The sequence below is a fragment of the Meleagris gallopavo genome, chromosome Z (assembly GCF_000146605.3).
Source record: "Meleagris gallopavo isolate NT-WF06-2002-E0010 breed Aviagen turkey brand Nicholas breeding stock chromosome Z, Turkey_5.1, whole genome shotgun sequence".
NCBI lineage: Eukaryota > Metazoa > Chordata > Aves > Galliformes > Phasianidae > Meleagris > Meleagris gallopavo.
In genome coordinates, this window is record NC_015041.2 from 31,241,349 (window position 1) to 31,251,117 (window position 9,769).

Sequence of the window (9,769 nt, forward strand, 5' to 3'; positions counted from 1 at the left end):
AATGAAGAAATGGGAAAAATCTGTACTCAGAAGTGGCATTGAAGAACAAAGAGAGATTGAAATTTAGAGCCAACTGAACAATAAGAAATGCCTGTGAAATGTGGAATTTCAAAGAATATTGTAACATATTCACATAATATGTGAAACATATTATGTATGTATGTGCAGAAGGTCTTAGAGGCTATGTACTCATATATCAGAAATTCAAACAGAATTAATGTGACTAGAAGATAGATATTTCTACACATGATCAAGTTGTAAAGCAAGACTGCTCAGCATATGGATGTTTGGGAGCCAGGCAGTAATCACAGCATTACAAGAAAGTTGGATCTAATGTTTGTGAATGCACTGTGGGAAGTAAGGCAGAATTAAAACGGGGTGGAAATGCTTTGCTACTGGAATGTAGAGTTTCAGCCTCTACATTCTTACTTGCCGTGGAGATTTCAGAAGTCCTTCCATACAAGCTCTGTGTGGTCCACTGAATTCAGCAGATCTTAGCAGCAGAGCAGCTGCACTCTGTTTACACTCCTAATTGTAGGTACTGCTCAGTGCACAATGAACTTCCTATCAGAAGAGTTTCCATCACCAAATGATTTTAATTCCAGATATTTTTCCATATACTTACCATTTCAGACACAATTCTCCAGCACTCCAGAAGATACAAATGGTGTCCTGATCAACTGCATATTCCATACCGCATATTTTAAAGTGATCACAGCAGTTATTTTCATCTTCTTCAAACTTCAAACATATACAAATACATGTGTGATACATATATACTCTCTTCATACAAATATTAAGTGAGAACAATTTTTCCAGAGCATCACTGTTCATTGCCCGTTTTTTGCATCGTCCTCTGACTAGGAGTATTTGAGGGTAAAAAGTGGCACCACTACCTACTAAAATAGATGCAAAGAGGCACGCAAGTCTTTTGGAGGTCTCATTGGGTCACAGATAATTTGCTTTCAGAATCAGGAAGAAGGGAAAAATTCCAGAATTTGCTTGTTCTAAAGGCCTCTCTTGAATTGGAGTAAGTTTCACAGACACTCTGTAGTGCCAAGAAAGTTTGGGTGCAAGAAGTTTTAAACTGCTATAATAGATACCAGCACATTTTAGTACAAGTGAGAGTATTAAAAATGCATGAAAATCTTGAGGGTTCCAGACTGTTGTTTTCAAATGCAGCCATAGGAACTGTTTACTCCAGAGAGCTCAGGAAAAAAAAAATTTAGTCTAATTCTTTTGTGTTTATGAAAAAAAAGAGTGCTAAAATAAAAATTTGGTCTGTCAGCAAGAATGAATGTACTGGGAGGACCAAGGAGACTGATACTAATCCACACTTCCCTTCGCAACAGAAGCATCATCTGCCATTGTTGTTTCTTCTATGCAGCCCGACTCTGGCTGCAGGGAAGCAGAGAAGAGTGGTGACTCTGTGTAGAACCCAAGGCTACATCTCTACATCTGTGTCACAGTTCTGTCCATACAAAATTTGGCCCTGAAGTTTGTACTCAGCACAGGAATTCTCAGTATTGCCCTTCACTTCAAATTGGAAACTACCTATAAAACAAATCCAATTTCAGAGCTTTTTGAACACAGAGAAACAAAAACCATTATTGGCATATTTTGTAAATTAAGCCTTTTATTCATGACATTCAAGTACTGCTTCTCTTTCACCCTTGGTTGCAGAGCTACTAGACTATGATATTCTTGAAAGAGAATCATAGAGCATTATTCCAATAACTCTGACATATCTGTACATCTGCAATTAGCAGAATTGTGTAGGCATATTACTCTGAGTTGAGCTATCCAAGAAATTAAAGTTACCAGATGACTACTAGGACATTAGGCAAGTTGATAGTGAAGCCTGTAAGATTAATCTCTTGAGATAAAATGAAAAAAGAAAAAAAAATTTTTTTTTTTTCAAGTGGATACCTTTATGTTTCAAAACATAAAAAGTGCAGTTGAGGCATAAAACAATATAAAACACATTCTTAAATGTAAGCTTGAAGTCTGCTCAGATCTTGCTCTTGTGCATTGTGTACGTTAAAGAAGAATGCAGTTTGTTTTTTTGACATCACTTGTACCCCAGTCTTGTATCATAGTTTGCTGTAGCTGGTAAAGTTTTATCTTGAATAAGAAATTTCTCTCATTTTCGAAAATGTACTAAGAACTTGATATAGCTGCAAGCATTACTACTCCGTCATACTCAAAGAATAAGTACAAAACTACTCATTGGAGTAATTTTTTTGTTTTTTGAATATGATTTTCAGACAAAATTGAATCTATATATTATATGCTAGTGAAAAATATACACATCTCTGCAATCTCCCCACATCCAAATATCTCAAAAGAAAAATGCTGCCAGAACTAGACTGAGTATCTTACCTCCACTTTATTTTACTGTAGTTTTGTTGTAAAGCTATATGTAATTTTTTTCTCTTCTTTCCTTGAGCTTTCCACCTCTGAAATGGGATAAAAATATTGCAGTTAGCATCTGAACAGTGGCTCAAAATTTAACATTACGTATTACTTCCCCATGTTAGTTTTGAACCATAACTGTGCCTTTGATCATATTCAGGATGTCACAAAGTGATGCTATGAGTAAAATTAGATCCTGTCCATTACTTCGTTCAACCTTTTGACCATAGAACAGGAACACCTAATATGGCAATTCCCATGTCACTTGTGTTATTATGCACTTCAAGCCTCAAGATTTCTGACTATGCAAATGCATTTCTAAGATTACAGGAAAAGATACAGATGTTAAACAGACTCCAGCAGAACTACATTTGTTTACAGCAGCTGAAGATCTTTCTAAAAGCTTCATGTAATTACTAATCAGCAATTTTTATAAGGTATTGAAAATATTTATCTAAGTTAATATTGGGATAGACTGTGCAAGTTTTGTTCAAAAATCAATTCAGAATTAGGACATTTTAAATGTCCTAATTTAAATGTTACAAGATAACAAGCACATTTCCTTGTGGCCAGTCTCTTCAGAAATTCCAGATTATTCCCAAAGCCAATGGCAGCTTCACAGACAGGAGCAATGGAACCAAATGAGAGCTTTTCAAAAACAACAGACCACAAAATAAAGGAAATATTTAAAATGAACTTGCACAGTATTAAAAGCTTCTTCAGATTCCCTTTATCTTAGCCATTCATGTCTAACCAATCAAAATCTGCTTGCAGTTTTCATTCTTATGTGCTCAAATCCAAAGTCAGATTAATAAATGGGTAAACGTATAAGTAATAGAAGATTGCTCAGACAGATAAATGATTTAGCAATGTCACTCAAAAGTAAGAGCAAATGACAGAAATACTGAAGGAGTAGAAAGAAAATTTTCTCATGCAACATGCAGCAGGCATCAGGGCCTCCCCCCTCTAGCTCCACAGCAGAGATTCAGGAGCTGCATGCCAGCATAACCCACATGCTGAGCCTCACCAAGCTTACTATGCAGCTTCCCCTGTTCCTGGCTAGATCTTATGACGTGCAGGCTTGACTTCTGCCTGCATCCAGATTCACCACATCACTGGGGATAGCTGTGTCTGACCCTGGCCACCCTCATCAGCCTTCCCCCCCAGAAACTGTGGGACTCCTGCTGTATCTGCTCCTTGACTGCATGTAGAGCCTTCTTACTACCAAAAAAACTGCTGATTACTGTGAGCAACTATGTACCCTCAGCTCCATCCAGGAAATGGTGATCCCAAGTACTCATGATCTCAAGGATGCGAGGTTTATTAATGTTTTAATTACAGCACACCTGGTCATAGCTACACTGTTGGATGAACAGCAAACAGAAAATATGTTACATTATATATCTGAACGTTCTTTTGAAGATGTACAAATATTATCTTCCAAAAGGGCTAGGACTAAAAAGGGCTTTATCTGTCTCTTTCACATTTAAGTCAGCCTGTGCAAAACCTAAGCGTCTTTCTCCTGTCAGATAAAAAAAGCTGCAGGCGTGGAAGGTCCTGACCATAACAAGAAAGCTGAGGGTCTGCATATAGTAAGTGATGCAGATCTCTGCTGTTCAGGACCTCTCAGTGCCTAGCAAGGAGAAACAGAGCCTAGTGGCAGGATAGGGTGGGTGATAAGCTCATGGGTGTCTAACTTTTTGGCTTGCCTGGGCTGCACTGAATCGTGAAGAATTGTCTTGGGCTGGATATACATAGGTCGCTCTGAAGTTAATGCCTCCTGTGTATTTTCATGGAAACTACAACAGAAAGGAGCACAATAACACTATTTAATAGAGCAAATTCTCAGCTACAAAACACTGTTTTTCATCATAGTCACCACCATTAGCTCTACATTTTCACCAGTGATCAACAAGAGCCTGCAAGCTGCACTTGTAAAAACCTATACCAGCCGAAGTGACCCACAGTTGCAGTCGTCACTGGTGAAACACATAACTCACTGCCTCACAGTGCTCACATCCACTGTTTCATCCTCCATAACATCTCATTTCAGGAACTGGAAAGTGGTAGTCCTGTCTGGCAGCAAAATCCAACCTGAGATCTACTTTTATGCTCTTCTGTATAATAGATAGGCCAGATTATGACTAGCAGGAAACAACATTGGAAACACCTCCCAGAGGCATCACATTTCTTTCAAGTTTGACTAGTGAATACAGATTTGGCAGCATAATCTGCAGCTAGTACGAGTGGCTTTGAATTAAACCCAATTATAACTCTGGCACTGATGCTGCCTTAATGACTCCCAAGAATTCCTTTTGTAGGAAGACTCTGGAAGCTGAGGATACTGCTCAATGGAACTATTTAAAATATATCTCAAAAAAAGCCAGTCTCCAGGAGACCTGCAAGTTGGGAGATAAAACAAAAGCATATTCATGAATTAAAGCATGTGCATAAAGAGATTTTCTGCTTCTTTTTTTTTTTCTGCTTCTGAAATCTGAACACAGAAGAAAAAGATATTAAAACAGATAGAGACCATAGGACAGTAAATGGCTCCATATGGATTAGATAGATCCCTTTCTTCTTAAGCCAGAAACAACTACCAATGAGCTACCAAAAGCCCCGTCTGAGCATGTTTGGGTTGCGTTTTTACTGCCTTGACTCATCAATATCCTCAGATGACTCAGGAAACTCAGAATTTTGAATAACATGGGGAATTAGGCACCACAGTTAATGAATCCAGAGAACAAATGTGATATCCCTGATATCTCAGAGTAAGCGTGAAGCCACTCTAGTTATACGCTTCACAAAGCATGACGCTTCTCACAATAAACTAAAAGAATCAGACTCTTCAGCATAAAAAAATAAAAAAATACAAAATACAAAAATTAAAAAAAAAATCAAAAGGATATGTGGTCCTTTTCTCTTGAGAGACCTCGTAGCAATTTTCATATAATTGAAAGCCATTTTGGGCAATAGCAGACTTTTAGTATTATACCAGTGCTCTCCTTTCCGGGTGTTGTGGTTTAATACTACTTGGGAAGTTTGGATGTGGAGAAGATAGGGCAAGACAATTGCCAGCAGTCCCTCAGCCTCACTTTCTCTTGTCCTTTCTATAGAGCTCAAGAGCTGATTACAATAGCTCTTTAGTGTGTTAAACATTTGTGGGATGTTCAAACCAGCGTGATCCTGTTTGCTATGTGTTGTAAAAGTGTTTCAGGTTATGTTTAAGATTAAACAATTATTTAAGAGTATCATCCAGAAATCTGCCCCAAGGAAATATATTTCTGAATGGCAGGGAGTGTAGGATGGTATGAGCAGGCGTTTAGAGCAGCGGGCACCCTACAGCGTTTGTAACTTCACTTCTGAACAACTGCAGACTCATGAAAAACAAGTGGAATATTTGGAAAAGGTCTGCAGTTACCCTGGTAATCCTAAAGAGATACAAATCTCTGCAGCATGCTGGGGCCTGACCCATGCCTACCAACTTCTGTTCAACATTATTCAGCATCTTCAAGGGGTAGAGAACACTTCTGAATCTGATAACAGTACAGCAGAGCCTCCAATTCCAATGACAGACTGCAGCAACTCCAATTCCCGCAACAGGTTCCATGGTTGCTTTGAGCATTGTGACAGACCCTAGTGTCACTCCAACCTTCATAGTGAGCACTGCAATTGCTCCTGCTACAGGTCCTGTGTCTGTTTCATATATTGCGATGAGAAAAAGAAAAAAATTCCTCCTGAGGGAGATGTAACGTGCCCAGAGATACAGTCCTGTGGCTGCCCCACTCCCTACAAAGAGCACTGTGGCTGCTCCAACTCCTGTGACAGGCCCTGCGGTTGTTCTGACTTTTTTGACATACCCTACAGTTACCCTAACACTTCTCACGGGCCCTGCAGGTGCCATGACATTCACAATCAATCCTGTGGTCACTCCAATTCCTCCAAGCCCCACACTGGGTGCCAAAATGACTTCTTTGGTTTAACATGGCAGATTGCTGAGCACCACACAGTTGTTCACTCACTCTTTCACTTCCCAGTGGGATGGGGGAGAGAAATGGAGGGAAAAAAAAGAAAAAAAAATTAGAACTCTTGGGTTGAGATAAAACTATTTACTAAGATAGACAAAAGGATAGCAATTACAATGAATATATACAGAGAGAAATGTATATGACAAGTGATGCACAAGCAATTTCTCACTAATCCCCGAGCAATGCCCACCTAGCTCCCCAAGCAGTGAAAGAAAGAGATGAACTCCCATCCCTTTCAAATTCCTTTCTCTTCATGTCATATGGTAAGGAATACCCATTTGGATGGTTTAACTGACCTGTTCTAATTCTGTTCCCTCCTACCTCCTTGGCCCTTTACTGAGAATGGTCTTGGTTCTGTGTAACAGTGCTTAGCAGAAACTATAAACACTGGTGTGTTATCAACATTGTTTTTCTTACAGAACAAAAGCATAACATCATACTAGACACTCTGAAAAAAACAATTCAATCAAAACTGAAACTAGGATACTTAGGAATAAAACAGAGCTGAAACATGCCCAGAGAATTTTTTTGGTTAATACACTTCTGAGATAGCCTTTACCTGTCTGGGCCCGCAGCATGCTAGACATCACAGAATCACAGAATCACAGAATGGCCAGGGTTGGAAGGGACCTCAAGGATCATGAATCTCCAACCCCCCACATAGATGTGATGAAGTGAATCAGGAGCCTTGCAGAAGGCAGTGCTTCACAGGAGTTCATCACTTAGACTATGTCCTCTAAGCCTTATACTTTGGGTTGAAGAAACCTGAATGATATTAATTCAAGTTGTAACTTACAACATCTTCGGGAAATGTGATGGATATGTGGATCAAGGTGTGGAATGCAGTGATCCTGACCAGGTCACCATTGTACACAGATGAGTCGGTGACTCATACAACAGCAGACTCCAGTAGGTGCAGATCTGTGTACTGGTAGGTACTGGTAGGTACAGATAGGTGCTGTACTATGTGTCCAATACAGACCCATGTTAAGCTGCACAGATCTTCTAGCCAAAGGATAACTTCAGCCAGCTCATCATAACAGAAGCATTCTCTTCTGTCACGTCTCTGGAATATATTACAAATTCTCTTATCCTTTTCAACTCAAGATGTAATGTTTCTATATGTGTTTTTGGATTTAAGCCAACATTTAACTCTGAATTTAAGAGCCCAACTGACCAGAAGACAAATGTATGCCACCACCATCCATATGAAAGCCTGGACCAATAATGCCCACATAAGCCAAGTGACAATTGAGGTTCCCCAGACCTTGACACCACAGGCAGATCCAGAGAGGTGTGGAGGAGACCAGGGAAGCCACATCACACTCAGTCTGTTCGCACAGCTTCCATAAGCCAAATATATTGCAGCAAAGTGTTGTGGTGGCAAGACACTATTGTAGCTGTGCAGCACCTTTATGGTGGCATGGCACTGTCTTCCTTCCATGGCACTCCTTAAACCCAAGATGGATTTATGTGGCTGAAAGCAGGGTCAAGACACTTGCTGCCCAAGGCAAGGTGCTGCCCAAAGCCAGCTGTCCAGCCACCCACCAATGGATCACTACCTGTTCCATAGAATCACAGAATCATAGAATTGCTCAGATTGGAAAAGACCTTCAAGATCATCAAGTCCAACCATGACCTAACCATACTACCCTAACTTTAACAATCCACTGCTAAATCATGTCCCTGAGCACCACATCAGTTTTTAAATACATTGAGGGATGGCGACTCAACCACCTCCCTGGGCAGCCTATTCCAGTACTTAACAACCCTTTCTGTAGTTGTTTTTTCTGGTATCCAACCTAGACCTGGCACAACTTGAGGCCATTTCCCCTTGTCCTGTCACCCATCACCAGTAAGAAGAGACCAACCCCACTCACGCTGTAATCACCTTTCAGGTATTGGAAGAGAGCAATAAGGTCTTCCCTCAGCCTCCTCTTCCACAGATTAAACAGCCCCAGTTCCTTCAGTCTCTTCTCACAGGGCGTATTCTCCAAGCCCTTCACAAGCTTTGTTGCCCTCTTTGGACCTGCTCCAGCACCTCAGTGTCCTTCCTTCATTAAGCTGCCCCAAAACTGAACATAGTATGCAAGGTGAGGAATCACCAATGCTGAGTACAGGGGCAGGATCACTTCCTTAGTCCTGTTTACCATTTCTGATGGTAAGCCAGGATGCCATTGGCTTTGGCCAGCTGGGCACACTGCTGGCTCATATTCAGCTGACTGTCCATCAGTACACCAAGATCCCTTTCCTTCAGGCAGCTTTCCAACCACTCCTCCCCAAGCCAGTGGGATTGCCTAGGGTTGTTGTGGCCAAAATGCAGGACCCGACACTTGGCCCTATTGAAACTCATACAGTTAAGCTTGGCCCATCAATCCAGTCTATCCAGGTCCCTCTGTAGTGCCTTTCTACCCTCCGCAGATCAACACTCCACACTCTTTCCCAACTTGGTGTTGCCTCCAAACTTACTGAGGATACACTCAATCCCCTCATCAAGATCACTGATAAAGATGCTGAATAGGAGCGACCCCAGTACCAAGCCCAGAGGGGAAATCATGAGCGGCTGCCAACTCGACTTAACTCCATTGACCACAAATCTTTGGACCCGGCCACTGTTTCACCCAGCAGAGCATATGCCCATTCAAACCGCAGGCAGCCAGCTTCTCCCTGAGAAAGTTATGGGGGACAGTGTCAAAGGCTTCAGTGACATCCAGGTAGACCACATCAACAGCCTTAGCTTTATCCACTAAGCGTGTCACCTTGTCATAGAATGGAATCAGATTTGTCAAACAGGATATATCATTTGTAAACCCATGCTGACTGGGCCTGATCCCCTAAAGGTTGACCTTTAATTGGTCCATGATGGCTCCTGAGATTATCTGTTCCATAACCTTCCCGGGCACCGAGGTGAGACTGATCGGTCTGTAGCTCCTGGATCATTGTTCTGGCTATTTTTGAAGATGGGCGTCACATTTGCCAGTCTCCAGTCCACTGGGACAACCTCGGTTAGCCAGGACTGCCAAAAAATGATGGACAGTGGCTTGGCAACCACATCTGCCAACTCCCTCAGCACCCTTGGGTGCAATCCATCCAGCCCCATGGACTTGTGAGCAGCCAGCTTTGGGAGCTGGTCCAAAACCACCTCAACATGGTTCATTCTGATCGCCATCCCTACCTACCAGTGCAGGGGGCTGTGTTCCCAGGGAGCAACAAGTCTTACTGTTAAAGGCAAAGAAGGTATCAAGCACCTCAGTCTTATCCTGATCTTTAGTCACCATGTTCCTCTCTGCATCCAGCCTCTTGCTGTTGATGTATTTATAAAAATA

General features: G+C 41.4%; 1 long non-coding RNA gene across 1 annotated transcript; it reads right to left on the reverse strand.

Annotated features, from left to right (window-relative positions):
• Window positions 1-2,370: 2,370 nt before the first annotated feature.
• On the reverse strand, window positions 2,371-6,464 carry LOC109363977. Its single transcript, XR_004162140.1, has 2 exons — window positions 5,897-6,464; window positions 2,371-4,214 (listed from the first exon to the last, which is right to left on the reverse strand). It is a non-coding gene; the product is annotated as an uncharacterized LOC109363977 (long non-coding RNA).
• Between the last annotated feature and the right edge of the window lie 3,305 nt (window positions 6,465-9,769).